This window comes from Equus przewalskii, chromosome 2 (genome assembly GCF_037783145.1).
Source record: "Equus przewalskii isolate Varuska chromosome 2, EquPr2, whole genome shotgun sequence".
Lineage (NCBI taxonomy): Eukaryota > Metazoa > Chordata > Mammalia > Perissodactyla > Equidae > Equus > Equus przewalskii.
The window spans coordinates 118,222,317-118,250,208 of NC_091832.1; the positions used below are offsets into that span (position 1 = coordinate 118,222,317).

The 27,892-nt window shown below is 38.3% G+C and overlaps 1 long non-coding RNA gene across 1 annotated transcript; it reads right to left on the reverse strand.

The window, feature by feature from the left end:
* Window positions 1-13,459: 13,459 nt before the first annotated feature.
* LOC139081856 (uncharacterized) lies at window positions 13,460-26,893 on the reverse strand. The gene is made up of 3 exons (XR_011537301.1): window positions 26,815-26,893; window positions 13,730-13,893; window positions 13,460-13,570 (listed from the first exon to the last, which is right to left on the reverse strand). It is a non-coding gene; the product is annotated as an uncharacterized lncRNA (long non-coding RNA).
* Between the last annotated feature and the right edge of the window lie 999 nt (window positions 26,894-27,892).

A 27,892-nucleotide genomic window follows, 5' to 3' on the forward strand; every position in this document is an offset into this window, starting at 1 on the left:
AAAGGCTTATATATCCAAATCCTTTCAAATCTAATTCTTCAGCACATTATTGAAAAGTGAATTTATAAATTCACTTTTTTTGACCAGACTATACCTCTTCACAGTTTTCTAATGATTATTTTGCATCCATGATATGCTATGCTTAGAATTTAAGATTCTATTGTATATTTCACATGCATGGCACTTGATTTTCATTGTATTATTTATCACTTCATCTTTCTCTTAGCTGTACTGTAATCTCTTTCCCCCATTATCCCCTCTTCTTTTTCCCTATTTGCTCCCCTACACTTTCACCCGCCTGACTGATACCGAGAATTGCACAGGGTATGAGATTTTACCGTATTCGTTAATGTTATGGATACTGGCAGAAAATGCTAGACTGCTACGTCAGAGAAAAAGGATTTTATTACTGAGAGCTTGAGTTTCATTTGTGTCGGTTCTCCATGTCCCACAGGGAAGGGCGAGGCTGGTGGCCCTAAAGGACGCATGTATGCTCAGTGAGTTGAGTTACAGGAGAAGAACCCTGGCCTTGATCGTGAGCAGAAGCAAGCCTGCTCTCTGTCCAGAGAGAGCTGTTACCTCCTCCTTCCAGGTTGTTTGCTGCGAAGACAACTCTGAGAAATAACCTGGATGAAGCCCAGTCAGCACCTAGTGTTCCTGAGACACTTAGAAAGAATGTGCAGCAATGCTCAGGGACCATGGCAGCTGGCTCTTCCCAACAGGAGGCCCCACTGTACTGGATTTCCTGTATGCCTACCATTACACCAGCTACGTGCCATGAGAGAGAGAAATCCAATGCAGCCTGCTTTTTAAAAACAAACAACCTTTTTGAGACAATAAGACAAGCATTCATGAAATCGTTGAAAAAGAAGTAATCAAATATTTAAGTTCTGAGGTAAAAATAATACTGACGTAAAATATTTAGGGATAACAAATGGGATCTTATAGTATCTGCCTCCTATAACTGACACCTGATCTGGGTAGCTCTGAACTCTCTCTTTTCGAAAACAATCTACTTTACAAAGCGAAATACATGCACACAATACCTTACAGATGGAGGAAGCGAACACTGAATGTACCCCTGGGAACCCCTGAGCCCTCTGGATGAGAACCAGACCCTTACACTCCTGCACCTCCAATTCACGAGCTTGGCACAGTTCTCAATTCACTCATGTCTCCTTTTCATTTCTTTCACAATGTTTTCTAGGCTTTTGTCAAGAGGTCTTACCCATATTTGGTTTACATTTTCTTTTGTTTTACATTGTTTGAAGCTATGCCTTCAGGTAAACTCAAATTTAGAATTACTACCCCTTCTGGTGAATTGACTTTTTGTCATTAATAAATGTCACTCTTCCTTATATCAGATTCCTTAGAAGCAGACTATGAGATGGGGATTCTTGTGCAAGTGATTCATTGAGAGTGCTTTCTGGAAGGAACCTGCAAGGAGAGCAGAGGGGCCAGGCACAGTTTTGGGTTCCGCTGGAGTCTGGCCTCAGCCGGACCCCACAGGCAGTCAGGAGAACCTGTCTGCCTCGGAATCTGGGTTTTTATATCACCATAGCTCTCAACTGTTGGCTACATTAGTTAAGAGGGTAGATTTCATGTTATGTCTTTCTTATAACAATAAAAAAAAGTGATTGACTGTGGGTCACCCCCCAGGGGAGGGTATAAGCACGCAGCATCTCTGGGTGACATGGTCCTGGACAGTTCTCCAGAGCAGGGTGTAGCTGTGAGCTAGTAACAGCCAACACTCACAGGAGTGGAGGGACAGGGCACTAGCCCTGAAAGGGCTCTGCCTTGGGCACCAACACCATCCAAGACAAGCTCCCCGTCTACCAACTTTTCCTCACAGTGCGCCCTATGTCATTAAACCCATCCACATCCATTGGCTTCTGAGTGTCGGTGTAGGTATTTTTCAATTCTACAATTTTTTCTTATATTGTAGTTCTCTTGTGTAATTTGTCATCTTTTTTTGAACATAATAATCTATTTTTTAAAAGTCTCTCTCTGATAACCCCAGTATGTGGGTCTCTCCTTATTGTCCCTTTCGCTCTTCATTCTCTCTTGAGGTTTGTTGGTAATTTTTTATTGAGGATCAAATACTTCGTATAAGAAATAGTAGAGGTACTCAATGAAGTTATCTCCCTCAATGGTGAATTCGCTCTCTCCACAGCAAGGCAGATAGAAGAGGGACATATTACCCCAATCCAATCAGATGCCAAGCTGACTGGGGTTGGGTTACGTTCCTAGTAAGACTCAGTCTACCTCTGATTATCTCCTGGGACAAAGCATTGGTGGTTTGCAAATAAGAGCCTTGACTGCTCCTGACTGTTGAATGGTCCTAAATCAGGATTGTTGCCTTTCCAGGATTACAGTACAGTACAAAATTCAGCTCTGCCATTCAGGTACTTTCTGCTGTGGGGGATCAGAATTGGCCACTCCAAAATGTGTCTCTTTGGCATAAGGATTATTTTGGTCTGGTTACTTTTAAAAACTGCAGACATGAGAGAAGCTCTGAAAATCAAGTAGAAGTACGAGTTACCCTTTGTAAGAGACATTCACATTTGGAAGGGAAACCTCCATTTGTGAAGATGTCTCCCTGTCTGTACCAGGAGGAGGGGACGATCTTATCTCTAGAAACTCTTATCAGTGCTGAAAGCAAGGACTTAAACCTGGATAATAACCTTACCCTCATTTACTGTGCTTTTCTGGCAATCTATCATAACTGACTCCTCCCACCTCCAACATCCTGCTTTGTCTTTAGCTGAGGATGGTATTTAAGGTAACACATCCACCATTTTGATGAGTTGCTCAGTTTTCCTAGGTTTCTCCCAAGTATACACGTTCTAAAACTTTGTTTAATTTTTCTCCTGTTATTCTGTCTCATGGGAATTTAATTCTCAGGCCAGGCAGAAGAACCTAGAGACGGATAGGGGCATTCTCTTCCTCCCCTACACTGCTTGACTTCTAGCCTCCTTTTCTGTGGAACTTAAAAGTCAGCAAATGTCTCGAGGGAGAAACTAGTGTTGAGTGTTGGACTGACAATTTTTGACTGCCTAAGCCATTTTCTGATGTCTCAAAAAATTAATATATGTATATATGATTTGTATGTAAATATATATGTGATTATATATAAAATCTATCTGCGTAATCCATATCTGGCTTTTCTACTGATTCTTGGTGGAGTCGTTCCCATAAGCCACCCAATCATAAGTGAAGCAGCAGCCATCTTAACAAGTCAAACTTCAATCTTAAAAACAGTTTTTGACATTCATTAAGCAACTAGTTTTACTGAGCACCTACCTACCCTGTTCAAAATTCTGATCCAAATGTTGGTAAAATAAGGAAATGAACAAGATAAAGTCTATGCTCCGAGTTAGATCTTACAATCTTCTGGGCTCATTTAGAAGCCTCAATATATAGTTTTTCCATAAATTTTCATTATTCCCACCTTAGTGACAATGCCCTCCCCACGCACCTCTTCATCTAGGAATTGTTCCATGGCTCTTCTTTTATATTGGCTAATGTAGGAAATGGAACTAACATTTATGGAGTGCTAAATGCTTTCTATGTGTTATCACTGTTAATCTTTATTGATGTTAAGATTTTTATCCCTATTATATAATTGAGATTAAAAAAATAAACAAACAGTATGTCAAAGGTTGCACAAGATAATTCAGTGGAAAAAATACACAAACTTAGGTTCAGCTGACTTCAATGTCCCTATGTTTCTGCATTACGCATTTTCTCTATGTGGCATCTTCCTTGGGTAAATGCAAGTACAAGCTCTCAGAAAGCACATAACCCACTAGAAACTATGTGAACTAGAAAAGATGCTTTACTATTTAATTTTTTGGTATTTACTTCTTCTGTACCTAACAATTAATAGATTTGCTGCCTGATTTCTATTTGGTCCTCTACCATTTTATTTAGACTCTAGTCAAATTAGCCTCTATTTCTTCTTTATGATTTTTAATTGTATATGTTACAAAATTAATGAATAACTACAAAATATTTCCTGATTTTACCATGTCCCTTGAAATATAAATACCTTGAGAGTAGGGATTGAACTCACATTACATCAAGTATGAAGGCTGGGTCAAATAAGCCCTCAAAAAATGATCAGTGATATAGACTCATCAAATACTATTTGTCTTCTTCAACTGAAAAATTATATTCTATATTATTCTTTTCCCATGTAACCAAGAGCATTGCAATTTGTATGAGTGTATGAAGACTTCAAGTAAGCAATTCTCCCTCATAATTTCTTTCTGGTATCTCAGATGGCTTGTGTGGTCCTTTCTCGAAGCAAACAGGTGGGTAAAATTATTTCTCCAGCCTCTTTCAGACTTCCTCAGGAATCTATGCTCTAATGTCTCTCACATTAGCACCTGTAACAGAGTTCCCGGGTAACAGAGAGTTAACCCATGTCCTCACACCTGGTTCCTGTCTGAGCTGTGAGAGCAATTACCAGTCCCTAGCCAAAGATAACCACTCAAGTTGGACAGACGCTTGCTTCCTCTAATGCTGAAATGAAATATTTCTTTTCACCCATGGTAGTTCCTGATGCTATCCCAATCCTCTTTTCACTGAAAATGTCAAAGCCACGAGCAGAGTATTAGGAAAGAAATGGATGTGCTGTCTGATTCTGGAGTATATGTACCACGTGAGGTTGTCCGTGTTCTCAGAAATGCTTGCACTCTTAGGAAAATAATATGAGGTGACCTGTTTACAAATGAGACTCGAAGTGTCTCTTGTATCTTTATCAACTAGGAAGATGAATTATTTTATGTGATATATAGATCTAAGAAAGGGATAGGAAAAGCTCTATTTCCTATAGACAAAGAAATGCTGTTCTTGAGGAATAACTAAATTTTGTTGAGTGTGATACTGGTATTATTGTGTTTGGAAAACAATCATAATCTATCAGATATACATAATGAAGCATTTATTAATAAACATTGTGATTCTAGGGTTTCATTTAAAATAACTGAGAACAAAACCAATACATGATAGAGGCAACAGGCAAGACAAGAAATGGCAGGACGCTTACAACTGTTGAAGCTCAGAGAGAATAAGTGGGTGTCCATTGTGCTACTTTCTCCACTTTTCTATATATGTTCAATAAAATAAATATTTTCAATTACAAAATAAAAAATTTGAAAATACTTTCTCCTCCCCTGATGAAAAAAGTTCCTTTCATAGCGAAATTCAGTATTGAGATATACAAACCTCAAATGCAACTAAAGAGTTTGTTTCACAATTTTTTCCTAAACAGCAACTGTTAGCTTGCTTTTTTTTCTATTAGCCTGACTAATTGCTAGATCAGATCATAAAGCATGGTCTTTAAGAATTCTTTAAGGTCTAAAAGCTGGATTGAAAAGAATGTAATTTAACTAGTTTCCTTTACAACCTTTCACTGCAGAAAGGGAGCACTCATATTTCCTGCTGTGTGACTTCTGTCTGCTACTTCGTACTGATGCCACTGCTTGGCTGGCCTTTAATTCCCTGTATTGCTTTCCTCTCTGCTACCAATGACCTATGGACTCCTCTAGGCTACATTTTGACACTCCTCCTGAAGTCAGCTTCAGCCTTCTGCTTATGCTTCAACTCTAGACAAATTGCCTGGCTCAAGACCCCTTTCCAGGTTTGATTTTCAATTTCCCAGCTTTTAGCTCTACCAGCCCATCCTGGCACTTGTCTTTAATGAGGTGTTTCCAGTTTGTCAGGGGTGCTCCTGGTCCCAAATCATCCCTGTGACTGCACACCTCTCCTGAGATGATGTTTTCAGACAGATGTGTTGGCATTTGAGGGGAATGCAATCCACCAATTTTTATGGAGAACATTCAATTTCATGTGGATTTTTTATATAAAAGGAGCACACACAGGTCAGCCTGGTGGTGTAGTGGTTAAGTTTATGAACTCCGCTTCGCAGCTCAAGGTTAAGGATCCCAGACGTGGACCTCCCACCGTTTGTCAAGCCACGCTGTGGCAGCATCCCACATAAAATAGAGGAAGACTGGCACAGATGTTAGCTCAGCAACAATCTTTCTCAGCAAAAAGAGGAAGATTGGCAACAGATATTAGCTCAAGGCCAATCTTCCTCACACACACAAAAAACAAAAACAAAAGTATCACAAACACACAGACCACATACATGCAAGCACACACATAATTTTCTTTTTTGTGTGATTTGATAACAGTGAAATTATGTCATACATTGACACTAAAGACAGCTTCACGGCATGTTGATTCTTCTTGGCCTCAAATGTATATCACCACCAAATCAAAACTGAGTCAAATGCTTAACATTTTCAGTGTTTCCCAAAATAAGTCCAAGGAAAAACCCATTTCATATCAGCCCTTTCAAAGAATATAGCCAACAGGAAGGAAAAAAGAACAAAAATAGAGTATCTCTTATAAAAACAAAAAAATAAAAAAAAAATGTATACAATAGATAAGTTCTAGAAGAAGTGCTTGTATATCTTAATAAGTTATTTAAAATATAGTATGGTACATGATGTTTGTTAAAAATAGAGAATATTTACATATTGTGAATAAATTCATTTTTTAAGTTTATAGTTTATATAAACTTCTACAATTATAAACTTTTAAAATTAAAAACTTTTCCGTGAAGGAAGTACAAGAAAACATAAACATCAGAGAGCACGAAAGAAGACAACAGGGACTGGCCCCGTGGCTGAGTGGTTAAGTTCACATGCTCTGCTTTGGCGGCCCAGGGTTTCATCAGTTCAAATCCTGGGCATGGACATGGCACTGCTCATCAAGCCACACTGAGGTAGGCATCCCACATGCCACAACTAGAAGGACCCACAACTAAAAATACACAACTATGTACCGGGGGCTTTGGGAGAAAAACGAAAAATAAAAAAATTGTTTAAAAAAAAACCCAACACAAGTAAAACAAAATATATTAAATCATATTAATTCTAATTTGAAGCTGAGTACCTGAGGGTTACTATAGACATTAAATAAGCAATTTGCTGTTTCCCTATTTAACTTGAGGGGTGACATGGGTCTCAAGGATATGTGAGCTTGTTTTCCAGACGAGTCGTGAGCTCGTTTTGCAGAAGGAAGAATGCCATCAGGGAGGTTGTGATCACTGGATGGCCGGCCCCCAGCAGCCGCTGACACCCAGAAGTCACATCGCCCAGGGGCTTATTGGGAGCGACCTCTCTGTTTCTCTGAAGCTCTTCCTGCTGAGCCCCTTAGCTCCATAAAACCCTCCTGCTTTCTGTTCTTGGGGAGGCAGATTTAAGTGAACCCAGGCTCCCACCTTCTCATTTTGGCCAACTTGAATAAAGCTTTCTCCATCTCCAAGCACCATGTCTCAGTGTTTGGCTTGCTGTGCATTGGGCACACGAACTTGAGATTAAGAGGTTTGGTACCAAATTGGTTAAACCTCATCTATTAAAATATTTCAAAGTAGATCAAAACACAGAAACAAAGTATTATGTCTATTTTCAAAAGTGATATTGGCTCATAATTTTCACTTGTAGGAGTTACTAGTCAGTTTTGATGTCCAGAATCCACTTCTTCTCTCAAACAGAACCATGATTTCCTCCTTGCTCCCCAGTAAATGATCTAAACTTGCACAATTAGATACTGTCTTCTGGGATATAAATGCTGAAATTATTATGTGAGGTTAGAAGAAAAATCTGTAGCTCATTCAACTCAGTGGTAGTGCCAAGTTGGTACTGCTGCAGATCTCTGTGTAGAGCTGGTGCTTCTTGGCTCTCCAGAATTCCTTGGTTTCAATCCATTTTCCAACATTGTTCTTCTGTGTTTCCAATAATTCTTTAAACTCTCAATGCTTTCATTCTATAAACGCTCTTATGCTTTCAACAAATTCACTTATTGCTTGTTAGCCAAAATCAATTTTGTTTGCAAAGAAAGACTCTAATCAATACAAATATTGATACAAGAAAGAAAACTGATAACAGATACTTAGAAAATTGTAGGGTATTTGGGACTGTGCTGTTGAGATGGAGTAGAAGAGAAATAATGTCATACACACACACACACACACACACAAATAGAGATAGAGAAACAGATATAGAGATAGAGATAGTCATAGATATAGATATAGATATATAGACATACACATCCATATTTATCGTATTCTAGGATAGAAACTTTGGAGTCCCATGAGAAAACAGCCAACTAAATTATTCACTTAGTATCACCTAGAACAATGTCTCTTTGAGATCAAGTTACTGGCACCATAAAATATCTGAAGAGCACAAAGAATTCAAGCATGCTGTGGGAGGGTGGCTGATTTCCGTGACATTACACAAGAATGCCAAGCTTTAAACCCCAAATTACTACCTTGAAGAATGAACTGATGCTCACAAAAAAGTAGGAATTCAACTGATTCTGTTGTTTAGTAGGAGACAACTTAATTCCTTGTTTGCTTTTTGTTTGTGGCCATAAGACAATGATTACAAAGACAGGACTCAGACTACTTAAAAGGGGAAATATGAAAGGAAGGAATGACTCATCCACCCTCCCCTGTGAACGCTCTCTACCAACTGCCATTGCCTGAGGAAGTTCTTTTCATTCCTTGGAAGTTGCCCTTCCTCCTTGGCTTAAAACAAGACCTGTTATTTCCTTGCCTGAGGAAGCACTGTTCTAAGAAGTAGTTAATAATTCTTCTCATGCCTTAGCCCATTGTTATTAGACCAGTAACTAGAACCAGACTCCAGAAGCCCCAGGGTAGCATATGTAGGATTAAACTTATATAGAGAAGACTAAGAAACCAAAAGAATGTCAAGAATTTGCAGATTTATACTGCCAGAAATCTGTTATTTTGGACTGTGAGAGTACGTGACTAAGGAAGGCAAAGCCAAATTTGAATTTGTCAAAATTGAAATACTTACCAGAAAATACCTTTACAATGTGCCATCTGAAACACCTAGTATGTTCTAAACTTTATTAGAGTGTTTGACAAACCTGGGCCCACCATTGACACTCTAAAGGAATTCAAGATGCCAGAAATCCTTGGGTGTAATATAGATGGAATTCAAATGCTTTGAAAAATAGGAAAAATAGAGTTTGGTTGCTACCATTCATGTATATCTCTTCATTTTCTCTGTAACTTTGTCCTTAAAGAAGGTTAAAAAGAAACCCCCTTTGCTAAAATGTTGTGACGTATCAGCACAGGAAGCATCAGTATCTGTAAAACTCAGGTTGTTGACTGTTCTCCCCAAGCTTACGATTGTAGTGGAGGAAGACATTTCCTCTACCTGCTCTGTCTCCTTCTGGCCAGAGAATGAATTAAATTCACATGAGACAGAATAACAAGAGAAAATTAAACAAAAATTTATAACATGTACACATGGGAGAGGCTCAGGCAACCTGAGCAACTCGCCAAAATGGACAGAGCCACCACCTTAAATATCATCCTCAGCTAAAGACAAAGGAGGATGTTGAGGGTAGGGGAAGCTGGTTACGGGAGATTACCAGACAAGCACAGTAAACAAGGATCAGGTTATTATACAGATTTAAGTCCTTGCCTTCTGCATTGATAAGAGTTTCTAGAGATAAGGTCATCCCCCTTCTTCCTGTACAGAGAGGGAGACATCTTTGCAGATGGAGATTTCATTTACAATGTAAATGTCTTTTAACAAAGGGTAAGTAAATTCTACTTTTCAGAGTTTCTTTCCGGTCTGCAGTTTTTAAAAGTAACCAGCCCAAAATAATCCTCATGCCAGAGACATATCTTGGGGTGGCCAATTCTAGTCCCCCCACAGGGTCATCATGAAAGACACTACAGTAAATCAGGCTTCCACAATCTCAGCAGGAATGAAGAAAACCCTCCAGAGGTAGTGTCTAGGACATGATACCACAGGAAAGAATCTGAGATGACTCTAATAGTGAGCAGTAATTACAATAGTCTGACTTGCATAAATCTCTGGTGGTGGTTAATTAATCATGAAGTCCCTGAGAATGAATTATATGTACAAAATATTTAGGTTTTCCATGATTTATATGACAAAGGATACAATTTTAAAATTTTAATTTAAAAAAGAGAAAAAGAAAAATTCAATCTGAGAACAGAGGACTGATATTGACTACCACAAAGAGGAAGATGAAAACAAAAACAAAAGCAGTAACTTGGCACTGATCCTTTTTTGCCATGAGAAAATGTGTGAATATTGAACACCAAAGAACTTAGGTTTTAATGATTTTAAGAGACAATTCACAAAAGAGAAAGTCTGAATGTCCAGTAGGTATGTGCTTAGATAACCAATCTTTCTTGTGTAGGGGAGGAAGACATTTCCTCTACCCAATGTGGGTTCGTCTGGCCAGAGAATGAATTAAATTCACATGAGACAGAATAGGAGGAGAAAATTAAACAAAGCTTTATAACATGTATACATGGGAGAGGCTCAGGCAAGCTGAGCAACTCGCCAAAATGGCTGAAGTCCCCACTTAAATATCATATCCAGCTAAAGACAAAGGAGGATGTTGGGGGTGGGGGGAGTCAGTTACAGGAGGTTACCAGAAACAGGAATAAGATTATTATGCAGATTTAAGTCCTTGCATTCTGTATAGATAGGAGTTTCTAGAGATAAGGTCATCCCCCCTTCTTCCTGGTACAGAGAGGGAGATATCTTTACAGATGGAGATTTCCTTTACAATGTAAATGTCTCTCTCAAAGTGTAGGTAAATTCTACTTTTCAGTTGCTTTCCTGTCTGCAAAGTAACCAGCCTCAAATAATCAACATGCCAAAGAGACATATCTTGGGGTGGCCAATTCCAGGCCCCCACAATTGTAATTAGGAATGTGCAAAGTAAAAGAAACCTGAGATAATTTGGTACATATCATAAAAGTCTGACAATACTAAAGCTTGTGCACTGTTTTTGTGTTGTAAATTTATACAACCATATCAAAGAACTATAAATATTATCTAATAAAGCTAAAGACAAATTTTCCCTGAAACCTAGAAATTCTTCTTCCAGGTACGGAGAGAATTATGTGTACAAAAAGACATATACAAGAATGTTTATTATAATATTGACTAGATAGCAAAGAAAATTTTTGAAATGACTAAATGTCCATCAAAAGGGGAAAGATAAATTACAGTATATTCATACTATGCAATAATATACAATAGCTAAAATTATTTTGAAATAGATCAAAAACTTAATGTTGAGCAAAAGAAACATGCTAGCTAAGGATACGTAGGCTATGATCCCTTTTAGATGAAGCTTAAAAACATGAAAAAGTGTCTGGTGTTTATTAATTCTATACTTATGGGAAAATATGTGTGGACTTGGATACTATATCTCTTAGATACTAAAATTTCAAAACTATCAGATCAAGAGTCTCAGAAACAGGTAGAGAATTTCTTATGAATCTGTCAAAAAGTTTAATGATGAGAAGAACCACCCGTACTTGTATATCTTTGGTTTCCACAACTATGAGAAAAATAGCACTGTATATGCTGGTCACTAACTGTACATACGTACTACATTTTGTGCCCCAAGCATAGAACTGAGTCTTTGTTATACCATTTCTTAATACTATAAAACCAGATGCTTTTAGATATAGAAGTATCTAATGAAATCAGAAAACCCCATATTGTGTTACTACAGTATATCAGCTATTTTGTGAAAGTCCACATAAGCTAACACTTGCAGAGATATGATAATGAGGGACAACAATCCAAATCTAGAATGATTATTCCAGCAAGGACAAATTTTTCTTCTCTCCAAAATAAAAGTAGAGAATAATCAACCTGAAAACAGACAATCAGCTGACCTCAAGATATGGTATCATTAGGTACCACCACAAAAATGAATCTTTCCACAAAGACTTCCTTGTCTCCCGTGTGAGGTTAGTGTCCCAGAATGTGTTCCTATAGCAACCAGTAGCTTCCGTATTATAGTATTTATCACCCCTTCTTGTAACTATATTACCTGTCTGTTGTTACCATTAAACTAAGCTCCATTGAGGACAGGAATTTTATCTTCTTTACCACTGAACTCTCAGTCCTAGTGTCACTGCCCAAGGGGTGGGTCCTCTGCTCATTGCAAGACAGGCCAATAGTCAGGCGGGAAGGTGGTAGGAGAGAAAGGGTTTCTTTATTACAGCTTACTAGCAAGAGGGAAGATGGCCAACTCATGTCCAAAAGAACCATGTTACAGAACAAAGACTACAGGCCAGTTATACATAGGGCTGGTCTCCAGGTGGGGGAGGTGGCTGGTCTCTGGGTGGGGCAGACATCTGGTCCCAGTTCCTGATAGTCCTTGGTTTTACTGGATATGCATCAGAGAATGGAGCAATGCCCTATACCCTGATCTTTCAGTTGTCATTGATGATGGCTATCAGCACAGGCTCTCTGCCCAGGGCTCATCACATTCCTAGAGAACTCAAAAGAACAAAGTTATCATCTTAAAGCATCTGGGAGGGGCCACAAAATCTACAGAGCATGTCTGGGCTAGTTAATCAGAGGTCATTTAAAGTTACAATATGGTTTCTTTTCCACAATATGGCTTCCCTCATGTCAAACTTGTGTTGAGCTGGTATCACTAGGACAAAGTCTGGCATGTATTAGCTGCTAAGAAATACTGTTGAATGAACGAATTCATTGACAGAGATCAGTGAAATATTCTAGTTCATGTGAAAATGTAATGCATGTAAAGACTGTATTTCCAATGAGCAAAGGAAGAATTCTTATTTGATAATAAGAGATGACATTACAGAGGGCTTACTATTTGCCAGACACTAAGTCTCATTTAACACTCCCTCACCTCAGGACCTCGTATCATTTTTATCCTCAGAAAGGTTAAGTACCTCAGTTTTTGAGGCACATTTGGTCCACAGACATATTTTAAGGTCCACTCAATACAATTTTTAAAATTTTGAACACATTAAGGTGGCATAAGTCCGTAATACGTCTCACCACTACTACCTATTGAGTTTCACTTGCCAGCTCTGGCGCTTTTGTCACCTGCCTGGTCCCTGAAGGCATTTAAATTAGTCACCCATGCTATAACAAGTAAATGTAATTCTTACTTCTTTCTGCCCACATGGTAATAATTTTCCAGCTTTCTGCAAGTGGATGAGTGACTACACAAAGTGCTCCTCAGTGAATCAGAAGCAGAGGACTATCTGATTTTCTGTGTGTCCCTGAGGGAGCCAATTAACTAGTTTTTTTGAGTATAGTTTAACTTACTAAATATTGGGGGCAGGAGTTCCAGAGGTCAGCCTGAATTGGGTGTGACAAAATTTCAGACATTTGTAAGCATGTCAAATAGATTAGCAGGGTAAAATAGCTGAAGGTTTTGCTTGGAAGCTGGCAAACTCTACAGAAATAAGATATTCCTAAAGGAAGGTGGGGTAAATACTCACCAAACTAGTCTAAGAAGAAGACTTTGTCTAAATGAAATGGATGATTTTGAGTTTAGTAACTTTTCTCCAGCAAGCTCTGTTGGCTGAGTGTAGAAAAGGAAACTATGGCAATGCCATATCTCGGTCAAAGGCAGAATACCTGACGTACCTGAGAGTGCCACGGAAGTCAAGCAAGGATCCACCCGAGTCCTCATGCAAAAGAGAACATTTAACAGTCCCAATAATTATATAATTTCCCAAGTTTTCTCCCAATTCTTCCACCTTCTGGCCAAACCTAATGAATTTACCGACTCATATCAAACCTGACCTCAGATTAGTGGTGTGGAGAGGCAGGGGAAAACAACTTACCTGGAAAAACACCTTTAGCTTTTCCCTGGAATTTCTCTTCTGGTTTTCTCCTGTGAGCTCATGCCACCTTTAATTTTCGGCACAAAGCAAAGAATCTACCTGTTACTGTTCAGCATCATCAGGTGGGTCAGCCAAGATCCAGGATTATCTGGACCACAGATCATCTTGGGAGAAAGTGAAAGGTCAGGGGGTTATCATGGGGTGACTCCATTAATTAGATAAAATGCAGTCTTGGGAGCCACACATCACTCAACTCCGGAGCAGCTGAGATTCTGGACATTAGAACCCTCCCCCGAGACCTTTGAAGCCATCCTAACACCTACAACTGCCTGAAAAACCCCAGGCACGTTTCAAATCATAACGCAAATGCCCCTTTCTCAGCAAGACCCTCACAAACACAGTTCATCATGATTTGTATGTTTCCTTCTACTCCCTCAAGACTTGGATTTTACCCCTGTTACAGCACTCATTGCCATCTTTGCTGCACTCATTGTTTGTATCTGTCTTCTCAACCAGACTGTAAGTTCCGGGAGAAAAAGATCAGTTTCGTATCCAGTTTCTTGTTGAATGAAAGCGACTTCCTAGAGCCATGAGGCTCCTGAGTTTGGACAGTATAGCATTTCTTACTCTTTCAGTCTGTTCTAGTTAAAAGTTCCCCTTTACATCCTGCACCTAAACCAACCTCAACATTAGAATCTGATAGCTGGCCAATGAAGAAGAATAAAACGATCTAAGTGTTCAGTTTTCCTCATTGCCTGTATCTTGAAGCAGGTCCCACTATTATCATCACTTCTGTGTGATAATGGAGGTGGTTAATAACGTGCACTGAGAGAAACTGTCCATATGGGAGAGAATTTCAAACTGGGAAGCATAATCCCCAAATTAGGAGACAAGGGAAATCGCTTCACACAAAATATCATCACACCCAGGAAGTATATTTCACAGGAAGGAAGTTAAAGAGCATAGCTGAGCTCAACTAATGCCTAAATTTATCTTTGGAACCCATCAAGAAAAGTAAATAAACACAAAAGAGAATTCTCTTAAATTGGAAGATTTCAATATTCTAATAACTTAGAAAAAGACACTAAAAACTTGGGAATCTTTTCATTTCTAAGTAGATATTCAATTTCCCTCCTGGTTATAAATCTTCAAAGGTGGGGCAGATTTACATAACAGATATGTTTTCCAAAAGAACATTTCTTATTTATGAAGATAAAACTGTTTAAGGGAAGAAAATCATGAAATGAATTCTATGGGCTATAAAATTATAAAATGTTGTATAAAAATGATAATGATGCATAATTAACAAAAAAGAGCTAATTCTGAAAATAATAAGCTTTTTACCGGAACAAGGAACTCAAATACCTAATGTTTTAAACTCAGCTATCCTGTCAGAATTCAACTTGTGATGGTGCTGGAGAACAGGCAACCTGGATCATCAGCATGGTAATAAGCTTATTATTGTGGTTGAAATGTTACTTTTAATTGTGAGATTTCTATGTACTTATACTTCAAGTTAAGTCTCTCCATCCTACATTTATGGGTAGTAATCAAAAACTATATGGATTTAAGATATTTAAAATCCTGAAACAAGGCAGCATATTTCATGAGCAAAGCCCTCCTCCACCCATCCTCCACAAAGAAATACCTCCCTTCCAGAATGCACCTAATAACACCTGCTAGTTTAATTTTGGTTTCTCGTCACTACTGAAATGTTAGTAAAAGTTAAACATAAGTACCCATCCCTTCCAGAGTCACTAGTGTCAACTCTCCTCTAAATAAATCATACAGCTATGTTTCAGGTCTTAATGACCAGATGGACTTTGCTTCCTTCGTCACCTGATACCATAAGAAACATCTGTTACCTTTTCCAGAGAAGAATTAATTGTTTTCTCCTTTCATTCCTTCTGAAGCTCATGGGAGCCCACTCACACTAAGCAGCAGGAACAAAATAGAACCTTTCTGACTATGTTTATTTGAACCAATCAGCTGGAGGCCAATTACACAGCAGTAAAATTGACCAAGACCCAGGAGCATAGGTTGAAATTCAGCTAATAAGGTCAACCAACATCATCACTGCAATCATCTATGATCGTTTTGTTGCTAAACTGTAGATATAAACACACGTTGCTACGCAAAGCTGTCTCTCTTCGAAACCCGAAGACTCCCCAGTAGAGCTTTATCCTGTCGGCTCCTCCACTCTTTTTTAAAAACGTTATTGTGGTAAGAACACTTAACATGCGATCTACTCTCAGCAGATTTTTAAGTGTACAATACAGTATTGGCATGCATGCACACAATGTTGCAAGCAGATCTCTGCAATTAACTCACCTTGCATGGCTGGAATTTTACACTCATTGTTAGCCATGCCCCCTGGCAGCTACAACTCTATTCTTTGCTTCCTTGAGTTTGATTCTTTTAGAAACCACACATACATGGAATCATGCAGTATCTGTCCCTCTGTGACTGGCTTTTACACTTAGTATAACGCCCTCCAGGTTCATCTATGTTGTCACATATTGCAGGATTTTCTTCTTCTTTAAGGCCGAAAATATTTTACTGTATATATACCATATGTTTTTATCTATTCATCCATTGATGGGCGGTTAAGTTACTTCACATCTTGGACATTGTGAACAATGCTGCAGCGAACATGGAAGTGTTAATATCTCTTTGAGATCCTGATTTCAATTCTTTTGGATAAATACTCGGAAGTGGAATGACTGGATCATATGATAGCTCTATTGTTAATTTTTGGAGGAACCTCCACACTGTTTTCCACAGCAGCTGCACCATTTTACATTCCCAACAGCGCACAAGGGTTCCAGTTTCCCCACAAATTTTCCAATATTTGTCTTTTGTTTTATTGATAACAGCCATCCTAACAGGTATGAAGTGATATCTCATTGTGGTTTTGATTTGTGTTTCCCTGAGGATTAGTGACATTGAGCATTTTTTCATATACCTGTTGATCTTTTGTATATCTTCCTTGGAGAAATGTCTATTCAAGTTCTTAGCCCGTTTTTAAATTGGGTTATTGGTGTTTTTGCTATTTGAGTTGTAGCATTTCCTTACATATTTTGGAAATTAATCCCTTAACAGACATATAATTTGCAAATATTTTCTCCCATTCTTGCCTTGTCACTCCACTGATACTTCCTTTGCTATGCAGAACTTTTCTAGTTTGACGTAGTCCCATTTATCTATTTTTCTCATCTCTTTCATTCTGAAAATAAAATAAAGATGAACTATAGCTTCTGACTTATCGGTCAGGTACAGAGTATGGGCTAACCAGCTCATCCCCTCTTTACTTCATTCGTCGTGTACTTTTTGAGCACCCGTGGTGTGCCAGGCCCTGTTATAGACACTGGGGATAACAGTGGTGTAAGAGACGGACCCTGCCCACATGGAGTTCACCTTCATGGAGGGGAGAGACAATAAAGAAGTGAAGAGTCAATGAATGTAGTAAAATAGACAATCAGTGTTGTTGGCAAAAATGAAACAGGGTGAAGAAGTAGAGAGAGAATGAACTGTTTTATTTTATTGTTTGTATTCTAACCCATATAATCCACTTAACTTTTATTTTTAGTTTTTTGCAAAATAAGTAACAAAGCCGTAAGTAGCAAAGCAAATTAACTCGAAGCAGGAGGATACAAAGAGCTTAATCAACACTAATCAAACACTTTAATATGATGTATTTTTAATCTACTTCCTATGTGAATTTAGCTGTTTCTGAACCAGATAACTGAAAGGTAATTAATATGAAGTCATATTTCCAAGGCAATTTTAATAGTACTGGAGTCTGAAAACAGTAAATAACTGTCTATAGGCTTATTATATAAATATCTAGACTCTTCAAAACATTTTAAAACTATTTTCAATATGAGATATATTCTGAGATTATATTTAATCACATCTCATTTTATTTTATTTTTACATAAGAATTGCCTAATAGCTAACTATGAATTCAAAAATTCTATGAGTATGGTCTGTAGAACTGAGATAGATAACAGTAAATAACAAGAACGAATGCATCAAGCAATACCATGATTTTTCATATCGCCATTCCTGTATTAGATGAAGGCCGGCATTCAGAAAGACAATTATTCAGATGTGGCATCTGTCAGGTTTGGGAGGTGCTTTTGGTTCTCCCATGGAAGATCACTGAACCTGTCTTTAAAAAATTACTTTTAATAAGGATACACTTCATTTAGTTAACAATTGGTGAGTGTGAAGTATTTCACTGTCCTTACGCAAAGGCTCATTACAAGAGTCATTATTCAGGGGCAGTCTTTGCCACAGTAACAGGAATCTTTGACAGCCAGCCGCCCCAACAAAGAGCTCCGTGGGCAGGCCCCAGACAAAGGGAACCACGAGGTCTCGTCTCCATTTTTCTTTTTCCCCTATAATTCCAATTTTCTGCTTAGGGAGACATCCTCAACATGAGTGGAAAACCATGAGTGAACTCAAAGGGGTCTTCAGAATGATTCAGTCTGCACATTTATATATTCCAGAAGTTCTTTCACAGAACCCTAATCTGAAGAAAATCCTCTAATAAGTCTCCAAAATATACTAACAGTTTATGTATTCAGAAGATCTTTCAGTATCACATAAATGACAGGAGAGAACAGCATTAATGTAGCAGAATATTGTTTAATATTATTTTCTCTCTGCTAATAAACTACTCATAAATTTGCTCAGGGGAAAAACTAAATTTTGGCAATTTATGTCTTTGCAATATTCTTATCAAAATTAATGTTAATGTCACTCTTCAAGATCTGGACAAATATTCCCCAAAGTACTATACTGATTCTGTGCTTTGTATCTTTTCTTTAGTGTGATTTGATTAAATAAATATCTCTGATAATAATAACTATCATGTATTAACGAAAGATAACTCATATACATTATCTCGTTTAATCTTTACCCATATTTACAGAGAGATATTATAAACCCCACTTAAACGTGAGGAAATTGAAGCTTAGAGAAGTTAAATGCTTTGTTCAAAATCACATAACTAGTAAAAGATGAAACTGAGATTCAGACCAGATCTTTGACTCCCACGTCTTGTCATAATATTGCTATAACAGTATTATTATATGTATTATTATAATACACTAGATAAGTAATACATGACATACTATATTATGTATTATAATATCATGCTATATTCCCCCCAAAAAAGCTGACACTGACCTTAAGAAATAAAAGATATGGAGTTCATTACTTTCAACATTTAGTGGATCTGGCATTAAAAAAATAATGATAGTAATAAGAATAAATTTGGGGGAACCAGCCCCGTGGCTGAGTGGTTAAGTTTGTGTGCTCTGCTGTGGCGGCCCAGGGTTTCCCTGGTTCGGATCCTGGGTGTGGACATGGCACCACTCGTCAGGCCATGTTGAGGCGGCGTCCCACATGCCACAACTAGAAGGACCCACAACTAAAAATATGCAACTATGTACCAGGGGGCTTTGGGGAGAAAATAAAATCTTTAAAAAAAATTTAGAAAAAAAAAAGAATAAATTTTTGGATAGGGAAATGGTCCTGGAAGCAGATATGTTACAGTGCTTCGTTGTCTTTCAGCCAAGAATAATCAATGAGCTGAGGGGAGTTTGCGAACTATTGAACAACAGTTTATCTCAGAGTTAGGGAGGTCCAATGTTCAGTTGAAACCATTTCTTCCCATTGTCCTAACTGCGCTTCCCTTTTTTGTGTTTTGTTTTGTTTGTTTCAGTGAGGAAGATTGGCCCTGATCTAACATCTGTGCTGATCTTACTCTATCTTGTATGTGGGACGTCACCACAGCATAGCTTGATGAGCCGCGTGCAAGCCTGGGATCCGAACCCACCAACCCCAGCCCACGGAAGCAGAGCACGTGGACTTAACCACTACACTACCAGGCTGGCCCCTATGCTTCTCTTTTGTATTGGATCTTTTCTAAGTACAGCTGGTGTTCCTCTTCTAATATAGCACATTAAGATCCTTGAGAAACATGTTTTTCTGCCTCTTTATCATTACACATTTGAAAGTTGGATGTGCTAACAGGTCATCCTGTAAATTTGTAGGTAACCAAAAGGACAATGAGTCTCCGCCAGATGAGCTTGGGGAAGTGTTTTTGGCTCCCCCCTTATTTGTTAAATTTTCCTTACCATTGCACACCACTATAAAAACCAAACAAAGCAAAACCAAAAAACACTACAATGTTAAAATCCAGACCTACAATACAGATGATTATTTACAGAGTGATAATATTATTACATAAGTTTTACCACCTCAAGAAAGTATTCGTCTACCACGCTGACCCTAGTATATGGAAATGTGTTCTTAAGGCATGGATCAATTGAGAAATGCAAATTTGAAAGGTAAAGCCTAGAATTCCATTGGAGAGCGAAGCCAGATAATTCAAGAAGGTGAGGCATATTTAACTTATAATGTGAATTAGTAGGTAAATATGACTCAATTTGTTGAACTTCCTAAGGATGGAGAAGGGTACCGCAGTGGACAATACTGATTTACCTCTACGTCAAGAGAAGCAGGGCAAAAGGAGTAAGCCAGTGAAACCATCAAAGGTACAGAGGATTTCTGCCGAGGATTCGCAGCCTGACACGAACAAGCCATGAGCAAACCCATCTTTTCAGCAGATGGGCAGCATAAAAAGGCTGCTTTTCACAGGGTTCCCCAGAGCTGGCAGAGCTGACTAGACTTGTCCCTGGTCAGGGGTTGACTTCATAGCACCCCATCTTATTCAGCTCATTCTCTAGGCTGAGCTTTGAAATGCTTGTCAGTCAGTGGGCCTTTTATCATTTTATAGTAGGTAAATTTCCAGGTTCCAAGATGGATTTTCTCTGCTCAGTGGCTTTCTAGTTATTTCAACTCTCTCCCCCATGATAATAGAGTTATACCGCTCCATTCAGTCTCAATTTTGAACCCCTGTCCAGCATTCAGGGAATTCTTTAATTATATTATAATTTTATTTCTTTTAAATTTATTATCCTTTTCAACACTATTTCGAGTTAAGATGTTTTAGCATTAAATGCATGTTATTAGTCCCTAAGTATTACTTTATATAACTTTGTTCTGGTGCTCAGTGTTTTAAAGTGCTCTTAGTATAGATCCCAGGCCTCTGACCTAATTTTCCCACTGAGCAGCAGCCCATTTATTAACTGCCTTCCAGAGAGATCCGCTTAGACATCCCACAGATACTTGAAACTCAAGATGTACAAACTAGAATTCCTCGATTCCCCATCATCTCGGATGGTCCTATCTTCTCCTGCTGGGAATGCAGTGTCCTAAAATAAGAAACGTGACAATCGCTCTTGACTTCTAACTTTCCTGAATTTCTATAGCCAATTAGTCACCAATTTTGCCAATTCTACTTTATAACTCTCTCTTAAATCTGTCTTTTTATCTCTATTCTTATTAATAATACCGTAGTTTGGTTTCTCATTCTTTCTTTTCTGTACATGAATTTGAAACCTACCTTCACCATACTAGCTGTAACCTCACTGTATCTGAACCTCAGTTTCCTTATCTGTTAAATAGAGATATTAGATTCTGCTTGCTGCTTTAACTACGAAATGTAATAAGGAATATAGGTTAAGCACTTGGACAATGCCTACCTTACAATAAGTACTCATTAAAGCTTTATTTGCCAAATTTTATTGACTTATCAAAGAAACAGTACTTAAGAATCTTTGTTTCAAACATCTGGCAAAACACGAGATAGGACACATTCCCGGTAGGTACAATGCAGAAGAGAGAGGCAAGTAATTAGACAATTTCAATTCAGTGTCCATGCCTTCCAATAGGCATGGGCACGTGGGAACCCACAGGCAGGTCCTGTGACCCAGTCTTCAAAAATGCTGAAGGTTGGTGCTAAGACATAAACTAAGGACTTATTAGGAATTAAAAGAGAGGGAAAACCTTTCACGAGGTAGAAATGGCATGTGGTGACCAGTGAATGAGCAAGAGATTTATTTGTGGATCTTTAGTGAGGTTGAAGCCCAGGAGTTATAAGAAGAAGTGGCAAAACTATTATTGTTGATATGGCCATCTACCTGAAAAACCCAAAGGAATAAATAAAGAAATGTCATACTGACACAAGAGTAAAATAAGGTAAATACTTTAAAAACACAAGCATATGCATGTGTATGCACACACACACACACAACCCTCACACACACGTTTCCCTGTATTCTCCACTTATTAGTTAATATAGTAAGTAATATATTGCATGTATAACAAAAAAAGAACATAAAATATGTAGGATTATAAAAGAAATGTAAGTGACTATGTGAAGAACGTTATGGATTCTAATCAGGGATATTTAAGAGATCTTAAAACTGCAAATGAGATTCTACGCTCGTGAAAGGAAGACTCAGTGTTACAGATGTGCCAGCTCTGTCCAATTTCAGCTTCAACTTTAATATTTAATAATCAAAATCCAACGAGTATTTTGTATTTTTGTTTTACTGTTGGAAAAATGTTTCCAGAATTCTTTTGCCAAAATAATTTTGCATAAGAATAGCCAGGGAATTTCTGAAAAAGGAAGTTAAAAGGGAATACTTGTCCAGCCAACTATGAAAGCTACTTTAAAGATGGAGCAGTAAATAGAAGAAATATTCAAGAAACCAAATATACTGTATTTCTATATTACATTACATGAAATATACAGACATGTGACTTTTTACAGTAAATTTGGACTGTTAAATCAGTAAGAAATACATGAGTTACTCAGTAAATAATGTGGATACTTCTATTTATTTTGCAAAAATTAAATTAAAGTTACAGTCTACCTGACATCTTAAACAAAAGCAATTCAGAAGAAAGAAAGCATAGATGCACTTCATTTTATAATATTTGAGTGGGATAGGTACTTCCAAGCATGGCACCAAAGGCAGAAAGCATAAAAAAATCCCTTATAAATTTGACTGCATATAAACCTCTTTTAAAAAGGAAAGGCGAACAACACACTGGGGTTGGGCTGTTCACACCAGTTCTGAAATTGTGTGGTGATCTTTATTTGTTCTTGTGTTCTTGCGTTGCACAGAGCTCTTGGTAAGTGTGTTTGGTGTGCCCTACACTAAAGGAGACCATGTCCTCCAGTTCTGGAAAATTTTATTGAATTACGTCTTTGATTAAGCTCCTCTCTTCCATTTTGTCTGTCCTCCCTTTTCAAATTCCTACGATTTTAATGCTGGCTTTTCTGTACTAGTCCTCTAATCTTCTCCCCTATCTTATTTTCTATCTAGTTACCTTTTCGCTCTGCTTTCTTGGGAAGTACCTCAATTTTATCTTCCATCTCTTCTAATGAATTTTTCAACTCCACTATCATATTTATAATTTCCATGAGACTTTCTTTGTTTTCTCACTATTGTTTGTTGTTTTTCAGCATCCTGTTATTATCCAACAGATGCGATACTCTCACTTGCTACCCTGATCGTGTGTTTCCTCCAAGTTACTTATGCTTTGGCCTCTGTTTCCTTAAATACCTGATGTACTTTTGTTATTTACAGGCATACCTCATTTTATCCTGCTTCACTTTATTGTGCTTCACAGGCATCATGTTTTTTACGAGACCCTTCACCAGTAAAAAGATTATGACCTGGTGAACACTTAGATGATGGTTAGCATTTTTAAGCAATAAACTATTTTTTAATTAAGGTATGTACATTGTTCTTTTAGACATAATATTATGGCACACTTAATAGACTACAGCATAGTGTAAACATAACTTTTTTATGCACTGGGAAACCAAAACTTTGTGTAACTCAGTTTATTGCTATGTTAGCTTTTTTAAAAATTTTTTAAAGATTGGCACCTGAGCTAACAACTGTTGCCAATCTCTTTTTTTTCCTTTTTCTCCCTAAATCCCCCGAGTACATAGTTGTACATTTTAGTTGTGGGTCCTTCTAGTTGTGGCATGTGGGATGCTGCCTCAGCATGGCCTGATGAGCGGTGCCATGTCTGCGCCCAGGATCCGAACCAGCGAGACCCTGGGCCACCAGAGTGGAGTGTTCCAACTTAACCACTTGGCCACGGGGTTTGCCCTGCTGTTAGCTTTATTGCGGTGATCCTCACCCACAGCATCTCTAAGGCAGGTCTGTAGTCAAATTTACGTATGGGACCTGAAAAAGCTGTCTGTATGAAAGTGACTCATCATCCGTTGGCTGTAAGACAATCTATGGGGTCATTTCAATTAAAAAACCTTGACATCTTTATCCTTAGATCTTTTCTATTATGCTGTTCAGAATCCCAGAGGACACATCATAAATCTGCTTCCTACAAAGTATAAGCTTCTCCCTAGCACTCTGTGAAAGAGACATGGGAAGAAGACTGGGAATCTCAATATTTATAACATAAACCTTCGCTTAAACTCCCTTTTCACTGAGTGCCCCCTCCCAGCTGGGACCAAGCCCCCCAGTAGAAAGAATATGCCTCTGGCTTTCTCAGGGGAGAGACAGTCTCCTAGTTGCACAAAGTAGAGGGAGAAACCAAAGAGTCCAACTCATCCTTCACCTAGTTTTCAAACAATTCATCATATTTACTCTGACCTGGAAGGTAACTGGTTGACAAGTGTTGAGACTTTGGGCTCGGTAGCGTAAGTTGGCATGCTTTGGGCTTTCTCCACAGCAATCTTAACAGTTAATTTTCTTGGGGGCTGGCCTCGTGGCTGAGTGGTTAAGTTCATGCGCTATGCTTCGGCTGCCCAGGGTTTCACTGGTTTGGATCCTGGGCACGGATATGGCACTGCTCGTCAGGCCATGTTGAGGTGGCGTCCCACATGCCACAGCTGGAAGGACCCACAACTAAAGTATACAACTATGCACTTGGGGGATTTGGGGAGAAAAAGCAGAAAAAGATTAGCAACAGTTGTTAGCTCAGGTGCCAATCTTTAAAAAAAAAACAAAAAAGAAACAGGAATAATGTCTAAGAATGCATGTTCACAAATATTTAAATACACACTTAAAAAAAAAAACCAGTTAACTTTCTCAAGTACAAGTCAGCTGCCACTCGTCTGTCTGCTTTCTAACTTCCAAAAGTGTTTTCTTGATTATCCTAATTTATGCTATTTTTCATCCCTTAATATCATTTGAGGGTTTCAGGAAGAAGCAGAACCAAGTGAAAACCTCCTGAGTGGTCCCACAGACTGTCTTCAACAAGGCCAACCTAATGCTGAACACACGAAGGGCTGGATTCAGTGCGCGATCAGTCATGCGGTTCAGGCAAAAATGAGCCAGCCAACAGAGATAAATTGTCTAGCTGCAAAGGGCAAAGGAACTGTGGGTCAGGAATACGATAGATAGTCCTTCATTATGTAACACTGACAGGATCATGTTACTGTTAAACGGATGCCTAACTACATGCAGAGAAATCCTATCGCCAGACACAAGAAAGCTAAGAATTCCATTAACTAACCATTCTTAGAGGCCACATTTATAAAAATTGATCAATTAGATTTATTTTCATAATAAAAATAAAAATAAATTTAATGGCAAAAAAAATCTACATTGCTAAAACTATTCAAATAACATGGTAGATGATTATCAGCAAATGCTCTAGATCAGTGCTTCTCAAATTTTAATCTGCATCTGAATCACACAAGCATCTTATTAAAATGCCCATTCTGCCTCAGTAGGTCCGGGGAGGGACCTGAGAACAATGTTTAACCAGTTCCCAGGTAATTCCAAGGCTGCCAGTCTATTGGGCACACTTGGACAGCTACCTGGGCATTGTGATTTTGAAAAGCTCTTTAGATGATTCTAACATGCTAAAAAGTTGGAAAGTCGTTAATCTAATTCATTTCCTTCAAATCAGCAGTACTAATAAAGCAGGGTATAATTTCATCAAACTAAGTCTTACAGGTAAGTTGAATCATTTAAAAAAGCAAAATTCCTCTACAAATATTCTTCCTCCTCTTTGACTTCCTGTCCTAAAAAACTCATTCAACCACTCAGAAAATTATTGAGCACCCACTCAATGTTAGGTACAAACAAAGAAGAAAGAAAGAAAAATAAGACTCAGCAACTGAAAAGACAAGCAAGCAAATAAGTGCCGTAGAAGTCCTATAGGAAAAGTCTCAACAAAGCGCTATGAGACTGCAGAGGCGACGAGATTGGGTGAGGCAAGAAAGGCTTGTTCCTAAGAAACAACGCCCTGAGGAAATCAGGCAGAAATCCACACTGACTTGTTAACTCATTCAATGCTCTTGTCCATTCTTTCCACCCAGGGTGCAATCCCCTGACATTACGTCTCTCCCTATGGGGTCGAGTTGAGTAGTACATCATTCTGCCACATACCATATGCACCACCCTCTGAACAAGAACAACTTGCATAGTTCCTAAAAAAGGTACAGATGTTAGCTGAAAAAATAATTGCTATCATATAATATATTTTAACTATGCTTTGAGCCAAGCAGAGGAGAAATTAGCCACATTATCTATATGTCTTTAAACAACTCTCTAAAGCTATTTAAACACAATTTATAAGAAGAAACATAAGGATAACTAGTAGGGGAGTGGTGCATTCTGGGACATCCCATCACCTGTATCACCTTGATACCTGCTTCAAGGGTGGAGACAGAAAGATTCTAGGACCAGTGCAGTGCATGTTGGGAATATTTACTTTTTCATATATTACCCAATTTAGAGAACAGTTTGATTTCCTTTTGATTTGAGATTACTCAACGGAGGGGAAGATCTGGAATCGGTTCTGAAGGCCGTGGGATATGCACAGCAATTTATCTTTCTCGTCCAGATCAGAGTATGGACGGGCTCAGACTTGTGCATCTGAGCCGACTCTATTCAAGGGGAAAAAAATCACAGAACTAGCAAGAATCATGCTAAAATCCAAAGGGAAAACAAACATTTCTGTGAACATTTTCCTATAAGAAATTCAAGAATATTTTAGAAAATGCACTGAAATGTACAAAAAAATTTCATCACTTGAAAAAGAATATACAGTCGTCCCTCAATATCCACTGGGGATTGGTTCCAAGATCCCCCTCCACCCGCCCGCAGATACCCAAATCCACAGATGCCCAAGTCCCTTTGTTGGCCCTCTGTATCCCCACACATAGTACTTACACAATCTGCAGTCAGTTGAACCCACAGATGCGGAACGGCGTATGTGGAGGGCAGACTGTATGTCCTCGCATGTCTACACTGCAGGGTACAGAGCAGAACAGAATTTAGGAGTGTCTTATTAACTATATTACCCAGATGCACTGCGTCTTTTCTCCATCAGACTTGTGCTGTCTTGTGATGCTTTCTGCCTTTGATTCCTCCTGGCTGTCTCCTTTGTTTTCTATTTTACACGATATGGAAACTATTGTCTTTATTTTTTGCTTTTACCATCAGCAGCATTTTTGAACAAATGCATTATTTTTTTTCCTCTGGATTTTTTTAAATCATTTTTTTATTGTGGTAAAATACACAGAACACAAAATTTATCATTTTAATTATTTTTAAGTGTACAGTTCTGTGGCATTAAGTACATTCACATTGTTGTGCAACCATCATCATCATTCATCTCCAGAGCTTCTTCATCTCCCCAACTGAAATTTGTACCCATTAAACACTGACTCCCCATTTCCCCCTCCCACCAGCCCCTGGCACCCATCATTCTACTTTCTGTCTCTATGAATTTGACTACTCTAAGAACCTCAAATACATGGAATCCTACAGTATTTGTCTTTTTGTGATTGGTTTATTTTCCTTAGCAACATGTGTGTGAACTTCCTTTTTTAAGGCTGAATAATATTCCATTACATGTATATACTACAATTTGTTTATCCATCCACCCACTGACAGACACTTGGGTTGCTTCCACCTATTGGCTATTGTGAATAAAGCTACTATGAACAGGGGTGTACAAATATCTGTCTAAGTCCCTGCTTTCACTTATTTTGGGTATGTGCCCAGAAGTGGAATTTCAGGACCACATGGTAATTTTATATTTAATTTTTTGAGGACCCATCATACTGTTTTCCACAATGGCTGTACCATCATACATTCCCACCAGCAATGCACAAGTGTTCCAATTTCTCCCATCCTCAACAATACTTATCTCCTGGTTTTGGGGGTTGTTTTTTTTTTTTTTTTTTTGAGGAAGATTAGCCCTGAGCTAACTACTGCCAATCTTCCTCTTTTTGCTGAGGAAGAC